The 9,043-nt window shown below is 41.9% G+C and overlaps 1 protein-coding gene across 4 annotated transcripts in view; it reads left to right on the top strand.

Annotated features, from left to right (window-relative positions):
- The first annotated feature begins 7,592 nt into the window (after nucleotides 1–7,592).
- Nucleotides 7,593–9,043, top strand: part of nfrkb.L (nuclear factor related to kappaB binding protein L homeolog) — a 44,257-nt gene continuing 42,806 nt past the window's right edge. The window contains exon 1 of one of the 4 annotated variants that reach the window (XM_041569182.1): nucleotides 7,593–7,701. The gene's annotated coding sequence lies outside the window, so the exon portion shown is untranslated. Of the gene's footprint in view, nucleotides 7,912–9,043 lie in introns of all 4 variants that reach the window. The other 3 variants (XM_041569180.1, XM_041569181.1, XM_018225700.2) reach the window with 3 other exon arrangements.

The following is a 9,043-nucleotide window of genomic DNA, read 5'->3' as shown; positions in this document are numbered from 1 at the left end:
TAAAGCATTTTAGAAAACTATTTAGGGGTCTATTTATCATGCTGTGTAAAAAGTGAAGTGAAACATGGACGTAACTATAGAGGAAGCAGACCCTGCGTCTGCAGGAGGGCCCAAGAGCTATAGGGGGCGCCATGAGGCCCTAATCCATATACAATTTCAATAAATATTGGTAAAACAATCAACCTCTAGACATTTTGTGGGCCTGAAAAATGATTTGCTATGAGGCCCAGCATGGACTTGTCCCAAGGAAGAAAGAGTAGTCAGAGTAGGAGACCGGATTGGGGTGATCCGCACCCTATGGATCTGCCTCCTGCCTACCAGCCCGAAGAAGTTCCCAAGGTCCAAAGAATGCAGTGCGCATGTGCGAGCACGTATGCACACGATTGCAGGCACAGCGGTGGGGGTCTCTAAGACTGAAGCTCCGGTTGGTCTCCAGCCCGACTCTGTTGATACCCATCAGTGGCGGCATTGAAGGACTCCTCCCGTGGGCTGAGTGCAAACAGGATTCCTTTGGAAATCAGCCGGAGCCTTGTGTTTGGTGGAGTCCCGCTGCCCATGCCCCCCTCCCTGGGCACCTTGCTGCTGTGTCTGTTATATAAGCGACTCATCATTGCTCATCTCCAATCCAAGCCATTGTTCCCCCCCAATTCCCACAGCAGCACCATGTCCCTGAAAGAGCCCTTCCAGTTACCAACCGCCCTCAGCATCATAGTGACCCTGATGATGCACCAGGTAATGCCCGGAGAGGCCCCGGGGGCTTAGCACAGGGTGCGCTCTGGGTATTTGGCACTGGATAAACATCACTTAGGGCTTCTAATATCTCTGCCCCCCCCCTGTAAAATTTTCTGTGGATTACCTGTGATGTTGCTCATATCAACCACTCAGATCAGATTAATTTGCAAATGTAATTGCAATAGGATGCAGCGTTTGCTTATCCCTTTATGTGTATCAGATTTTATTAGCTGGCTTGCAACATTGTTTTAGGAGCGAGAGACAAGAGTGTAGAGAATGTAAACAAAGACTGCTTTCCATTGCAATTAGGGATACACTGAAACCAGGATTCGGTTCGGTATTTGGTCAGGATTCAGACTTTTTAAGCAGGATTAAGATTTGGCTGAATCCTTATGCCAGGCCGCACTGAATCCGAATCCTAATTTGCATATGCAAATTAGGGTACCGGAAGGGAAATCAAGTAACTTTTTGTCACAAAAAAAGGAAGTAAGAAGTGCCAGTATTTTAGCTATTATCACAAGCAAAGTGAGCACTCGTATTGTAGGAGGGTTTAGATTCTCATATCCACTGCTCAGGTACAGACATAGCATGGTTTACAATGTTAACTTGACCTTTTGTACAAAAAAAATAAAAGTTCTGCAAAACCAGAGTATGCGTGTGTCAAACAAATCAGTTTGAGAACAGGCTTCTAAAAGGAAACATAGAAGTTAATGTTAATTTTAATATGTCAGCTTCAATGCACTACTACATTTTGGATAACTACACTGAATGCTTCATTGGAGAAGAAAATAATACAGCGAAAGCGAAGAGAGAGAATTAAAATGACTCTAAAATATTAGATATTCAGAACAAGATGAGCGAACAAAATCAGATACGTGTAGACCTGCTGTTTCAACACATACCATCCATCATGTGATAAGCATTCAATTTGAAAATATAAGAAACAGACCAGGAACAGGCAGTACTTTAGTCTGCAAACACCCTTTATTGGTGTATTTTCACTCACTTGTGAGTGAAAATACACCAATAAAGGGTGTTTGCAGACTAAAGTACTGCCTGTTCCTGGTCTGTTTCTTATATTTTCAATCTAAAATATTAGATACCTGTGAATATTGTTTTCTGTGTACTATCTTTCTAGTGACCATCAATTAATTCCAAGTGCATCATTTTTAAGTTTGTGTTTGGCAAGTGTGACTTGTTCTCTGGAGTCAAACAAAGAGGAATACAGATATTTAGAGAACAATTCTACAAGCATATATAGTAAATTTTTATTGTAAAATATAAGCATATTATAAGTAACTGAGGTGGATGGCCGAGTGTTATTATACAGGTCATGGAACTCCAAGGTGTCTTCTAATAGCCTCATATTGCAAAACAGGTGTACAATATTTGTGATAATACACGTTTCATTGTCATGTAACACATATAGCATTACTAAGCACCGATTAGGCACAATTTATACATTTAGGGGGCAGATTTACTAAGGTTCCAGTGAATTTCCAAAGTACAAAAAGTTCGAATTTCGAAGAAATTTTTTGGATACTTCAACCATCGAATAGGATACTACGACTTCGAAATTTACTTCGACTTTGATTTGAAGTAAAAATCGTTCGAATATTCGACCATTTGATAGTACTGTCTCTTTAAAAAAAACTTCGACTTCAATACTTCACCAACTTCAACCTGCCGAAGTGCTATGTTAGCCTATGGGGACCTGCCAGAGCATATAAGGTTTTGTGTATGGAAGGAAAATACGATGAATAAAATCCTCCGACTTTGAATGTCGGAGGATTCTATTCGATGGTCGAATTTCAAAGTATTTTCCACTTTGAAATTCGACCCTTGATAAATCTGCCCCTTATTATACGCTCACAATATGCTATGTACACTGTATGCATGTATATTTGTATTTATAGGCCAAGCCAACAATGGTTTTTTCACTGTATGTAGGGGGGCTGGCCAACAATGTTTTTTTTTAAACATGTGGGGGGAACCTGGCCGCCAAAGATTTTACTTGTGTAGAGGACACTAGCCACCAATGGTTATTGGAGATTAAACCACATGGCTCGTATTCTAAAACTTAGTACAGTTCAGGTTACAGTAGGTACCTGCTTAAAGAGCCTACCTTGACGTGGTGGCAGGTTTAATAATCCTTTGGCCAATAGTTACTGTTGAGGGATTATGTTTGCGTGGCCTTTTTACTGTGGTGTGGTGCTCATATGTGGCCCCATGATTAGAGTTGCTACCTGGCTGGTATTTTACCGGCCTGGCCGGTAAAAATAACGCTTGAGCCCAATGTTATTAATAGGGAAAAAAGATAAATATATAGGAAGGCTGGAATTTTTATCCAGAAAAGAAGGCAACCCTAGCCATACACCCAAAGACCCGCTATTAAACTAGCAGATCTTTCCTCTGTATGGCCAACTTGAGCTGGGTAATATTGGGCTAGGGTTGCCACCTTTTCTGGAAAAATATATATTTATCGTTTTTCCCTATTCATAACATTGGGATCAACCATAAATTTTACTGGCCAGGTTGGGAAAACACTGACCAGGTGGCAACCCTATATTGGGCTGATCCGAACATTTCGGCCCTTGGCCAATCATTGGGTCACAATGAATGTAAATGTTTGCACGAATAACACTGGGACCCTCAGAGACATATATATCGAAGGTCGAAGTAAAAAAAACTTGGAACTTCGAATTCAAAAAGACCAATCGAATGGAGGTCGAAGATTTTTTGGGGACGAAGTAACCAGTAACTGGTCATTGCCAAAGCCAGTCCTCCCAAACCACCCTTCCATCAATTCACAGAGTGATTCTGCCTACCTACGTAGGGAGCAGAAGGGAGCTGGTCTCCCACTGTCCACCTATGCCACCCAACGCGTTTCACCGGACACCCGGCTTCTTCAGGGGCATAAGTGAGTTGCGCGTGTCTTCTAAGCGTTTAAATAGGGTATGCGCTATGAAAGCGCCATCACTTCCGCATACGTCACTTACGTCACGTGACGTGTGGCTCCTTCTCTAACCAAAAAAGGAGATGCGGAAGTTGATGCACTTAAGGGAGGCATGTTGTTACCCTTACTTTTTCGTACATATTTTTTCTTGTTACTGTAGCGATTGTGCTCTCTGTTTAATGAGGAGCCATCACTTAGGTCGCTGTCAGACGTATAAGAATTGCTCGTGGAGTAATCATGACTCCTACTTGTATCTAACCCTCTTTCTTTACGGTAAATCTCCCCTTTTTGGAAATCTGTCAAGTCCCTATTGAATTTTCTCCATTTTCTGGTTTTAAGTTCAGATGCCAGTTTATCTATGTTACTTTGCAAATCAGTTTCTAATTTTTTGAAAAGGATTTCATCTTTAAAGGACTGGACAGATTTCAGATCGAGTTCCACCTCCTTATTAGTCAGCTCTAATTGAGCTTCTTCCGTTGTTTTAATTAGGTTAATTAGTTCTAACGAGCACTTGGAGACATAGACAACAAGCTGCTTAAACGTGAGGCTGAATGGATTTATTGGTTAAATAGTAAGGCACCCAGTGGCCTCAATGAAGGTTTTACATTTAGCCCTTTTCTATAACTCTTCATTTATACCATATCTTGTTTTATTTTTCTATCTCTCTCTAACAAATGACCTATTTTGTTTGATTGATTCATTATAAACATTTGCAATGAGGGCGTATAAAATATGATGCCTATTGATCGTAATTGGTCATGGTTTCTATGCCCCTATATTCTTATTCATTTACTTAGGCAGAATCGTGATGCGCTGCAGTTCTTACCTATGAGTCACAGCATCTAATAGAATACGCATGCGCATAATTATACGCCCATAGTATGTGATTGAAGGCGAAAAATGGTGCTGAAAGTCACATGATGCGCTTCACAGATGCGGAAGCGCTTGGTAAGCTATGCGCATAGCAAATGATAACGGCACTGACCGACGTGTTAGAGAAGGAGCCGCACGTCACGTGACGTAAGTGACGTATGCGGAAGTGATGGCGCTTTCATAGCGCATACCCTATTTAAACGCTTAGAAGACACGCGCAACTCACTTATGCCCCTGAAGAAGCCGGGTGTCCGGTGAAACGCGTTGGGTGGCATAGGTGGACAGTGGGAGACCAGCTCCCTTCTGCTCCCTACGTAGGTAGGCAGAATCACTCTGTGAATTGATGGAAGGGTGGTTTGGGAGGACTGGCTTTGGCAATGACCAGTTACTAACGCTTGGTCACTAAAAGGCATATTTTCACTCTGGCTAAAAGGAAATAGCCATCTAGCTAAAAGGATAAGCCGTTTTCTGGTGGTCTTTTTGGGATTAATTTTTAACAACCAGAATATTTGGTATACATAGATAATAGCAAAGATAAACTTATATATGCCTCATCACTGAATATATTTGTAGAGACAGTGGCTGATTGGATATCAGTGCACTAATATCCCACTTGTCCATCCTATGTGGTTTTAAGTTATGTGTATTTTTATGGACATTGTCCAGCTTCATTGTGGGTGATCCCCAATGATGTGTTTGTGTAGCGTGTTCTTTTAAATGAGATTAATAAAAGTTGAGTTTTAATTAATTAATTACTTCAGCACCTGAACTAGTTAACTGGAGGAATACAGGAGGGACACGGCAGTCATTGTCTGTTCCACCATGCTTTTCCTCAATAGATATATATGATAGTTACAATTGTTTCAATTTAACTTGCGGGTGCATTGTTACTTTGTTTCACTTTCTGTTACTCCGATAGTTAGTCTCCATACAGGTTGTAAGAGGTCCCCCATAGGCTAAAAAAGCATTTTGGCAGCTTTTAGGGCTAGTCCACACGGGGAGATAGCAACGCGTTTGCGGTCGCGGCGACAAAGCGCCGCGACAGTCGCCGCGACCGGCGCAGGCGACAGTTTTGTATGGGCGCCTATGTAAAAACGCCTGTGCTAACCACACGAGGCGATGCGCTTTTCAACAGTCGCCTGAAAAAGCCTGGCGAGGCATTTTCAGGCGACTGTTGAAAAGCGCATCGCCTCGTGTGGTTAGCACAGGCGTTTTTACATAGGCGCTCATACAAAACTGTCGCCTGCGGCGACTGTCGCGGCGCTTTGTCGCCGCGACCGCAAACGCGTCGCTATCTCCCCGTGTGGACTAGCCCTTAGGTGGCGAATGGTAGAAGTTTTAAAGAGACAGTACTTCAAAAAAAATTCGAAGTTCGAAGTCTTTTCAAATTCGAATCGAAGTTTGACTATTCCCTAGTCGAAGTACACAAAAAATAGCTCGAAATTCGAAGTTTTTCACCTCACCTCGACCTTTGATAAATCTGCCCTTCAGAGTACAAAAAATATTACCTAACCCTAGTTTGCATGAAACCAGGGCTGCCATCAGGGGGGGACAAGTTTCCCGGGCCCAGGCATGACAGGGGCCCCTTGCCAGCGCAGAAGATCTGCGGCCAGCCGAACAGCTGAAAATGCGGAAGTGCCGAACAACTGAACTCCCGAAGTGCCGAAAAGACCCGAAGTCACGAAAATAGCCGAAGCCAAAGTCCCGAAGCGGCAAAAAGACCCGAAGTCACAAAAACAGCCGAAATTCACGAAAGGAGGCGAAGTTGAAGTCCTGAAGCCACAAGTTCAATTCTACTGAACACCAGTTTGTGGTTTTTTTTTTAATCCCCTGGCCACCAATGTATTATGTTAATATTTTATAGGCCCCTGCCACCAATGTTTTTTTAAAAAATATTTTCTGGGACCCCAATGTTTTTTTAACTTGTAAGGGGGGCCCTGGCGCCAATGTTTTTCTTTTTAAAAAAATATTTTTTGGGGCCCTAATTTTTTTTTAACTTGTAAGGGGGGCCATGGCACCAATGTTTTTTTAAAAAATAAATTTTTGTGGCCCCGATTTTTAAACTTGTAAGGGGGGCCCTGGCACCAATGTTTTTTTTTAGGGGGACCTGAACATCAATAGCTTTTTATAACTTGTGTGTGGGGGGGTTACTTTTTTAGCGCTTATGTCTGTGTGGTCTTTTAACTGTGATGTGGAGTGGGCGAGGCTTGGGCGCCGCCACCATGAAGCCTAGAGGGCCCGAAAATGTTGCTGTACGGGCCCCGTGATTTCTAATGGCGGCCCTGCATGAAACCATTCCTTTTTGGTCAAATTGAGTGAAGATACTCTGATAGTTGCATACGTTTTTTTTTCCTGATTGATGGTTGCAATCAGGAAAAAAACATTTTCTTTTCTTTTCCTGACACAAGTTGAAAAATGTACTCATTGGTTACACATACCTCCCAACATTTTGGAAGTAAAAAGAGGGACAAAAAATTTTTTCCCGCACGTAGTGCAGCAATTTTTTGACCACACCACTTTCTGTGGCCACACCCCCTAATTACCATGTTTGTTTTACAAAATTTGGCAGGTTATGAAAGTTTGAAAATATTTCTCCTTATCTAAACTGTGTTTTTGTGTCTCAAAATTGTTATAAAGTATCTTATTTGCACCTGTTAGCTGTTCTGGGCTCTCTGCTAAAAGCCAATTAAGTGAGAAACTTTGTTTCTTTTTCTGGCTGTTCAGTGCATAGAAAAGAGGGACTTTCCAGTACAAATGAGGGACTGCGGGTTGAGCTGTCAAAAGAGGGACTGTCCCTCCGAAAAAAAGTTGGGAGGTACATTGCGAACACAGGCTCTTGCGGGGAGGGAATATCTGATAAGCCACCATGAAAATAAATTGTTATTGCTAACGAACTATTGGCAGGATTACTAATGGGCATGTTTATGATAAATATGGCCCTTAGTCTTGATTTAAAAAAAAATAAAAGCTGCAAAGCTGAGACAGTAAACCGCGTCTTGACCTGTACAACAATGACTAGCGCACAGTATCAGAGGCTCAGTCCATGCGCGTCACGCTCAACGAGGACACGTACAGCGTTATTACGCAGATAGACGTTCGGTGTGACGTCATAGCATCGCGCCGTTCGGATTAGCTTTCCGGTAGGGGAGAATGGGCTCTGTGGGCTTTTAAACAGCAAACAAGGACTGCGGACTGCGTTAAGAAAATCGGGAGTTTTCCCGCTAGATACGGGATTGTTGGGCGGTATGTTATATGTCTACACATGAGGCGAAATCATTAAACGCACAAAAATACCCTGAATGGATGCTCCGTGCTATCTACGAACCGATTTCAGTCTTAAAGACCATAATGTAATGCATAGCTGATTGTTCTAGTTTACTCAATAACACGTTGGCTGATAGGTGACTTGCTTGACCCCAACATCACTTTATCTGCTTTTTTTTACCTGCTTTTGTTTGAATGTACACTTTTATTGTTGTCCCTCGTTACTGTTGTATTACTTTTGTTGCAACTTAGTCTTTAAAATAGATTCAAGTGTTTCTAACACACGTGTTCCCCTTTAGGCAACATTCTGGCGTCTTATTAGGAGTATACATTTAATAAATCCCACTCTGTGTGCTCAGTGTAAATACAGTCTCTATACACGACAGCTTATAAGTGCCGCCAAGTACCCCTGTCCATACCTTTAAAGGAGCCCTTCAACCTAAAAACAGTTTTTCTAAATAAAAGAACATTTTGTTCTAAGCAACTTTCCAATATACATAAACAAAGTGTTTTTAAAGTAATTTGTTAATGCAATTACATTGTAAATGCACTAGTAGCTCTGTCTTGGGAAACGATAGGCTGGAATAAAAGGCTGATGTGAACTTATTTTCTCCACCACAAAGGGCATTGCTAGCCATGCTGATTCTTAAAGGGGACCCGTCACTAGGGATGCACCGAATCCAGGATTCGATTTGGGATTAGGCCTTTTTCAGCAGGATTCGGAATCGGCCGAATCCTTCTGCCTGGCAGAACCAAATCCTAATTTGCATATGTAAATTAGGGGAAGGTAGAGAAATCACGTGACTTTTCGTCACAAAAGATTTTTTTTTCCACTTTTTCCTTTCCTGACCCTAATTTGCATATGCAAATTAGGATTCTGATTCGGTTCGGTATTCGGCCGAATCTTTCACCAAGTTTTCGGGCAATTCCCAAATAGTGGATTCGGTGCATCCCTACACGTCACCCAAAAAAAATATTCAAAATCCTATTTTATTACATTTGTCAAGCAAAATGAACTTTAATTACACTATATAAATTATTTTTATCTTGTTTCCATCAGTCTGGGAATGCATAATTCAAGCAGGCAGATGCCATTTTGTGGACACTTATTAAGACAAGCCTTGCATCATCTCAGAATCTTGTGCATCAGAATGGGGGACCTGATGTCCATCCCCATGCCCTGGCTACAAAATTAAATGATAAAGAGAACAGGAGAAT

Source organism: Xenopus laevis, chromosome 7L (genome assembly GCF_017654675.1).
Source record: "Xenopus laevis strain J_2021 chromosome 7L, Xenopus_laevis_v10.1, whole genome shotgun sequence".
Taxonomy (NCBI): Eukaryota; Metazoa; Chordata; class Amphibia; order Anura; family Pipidae; genus Xenopus; species Xenopus laevis.
Note: the sequence above shows the minus strand (reverse complement) of the source record. Positions and strands in the feature narration are given on the sequence as shown.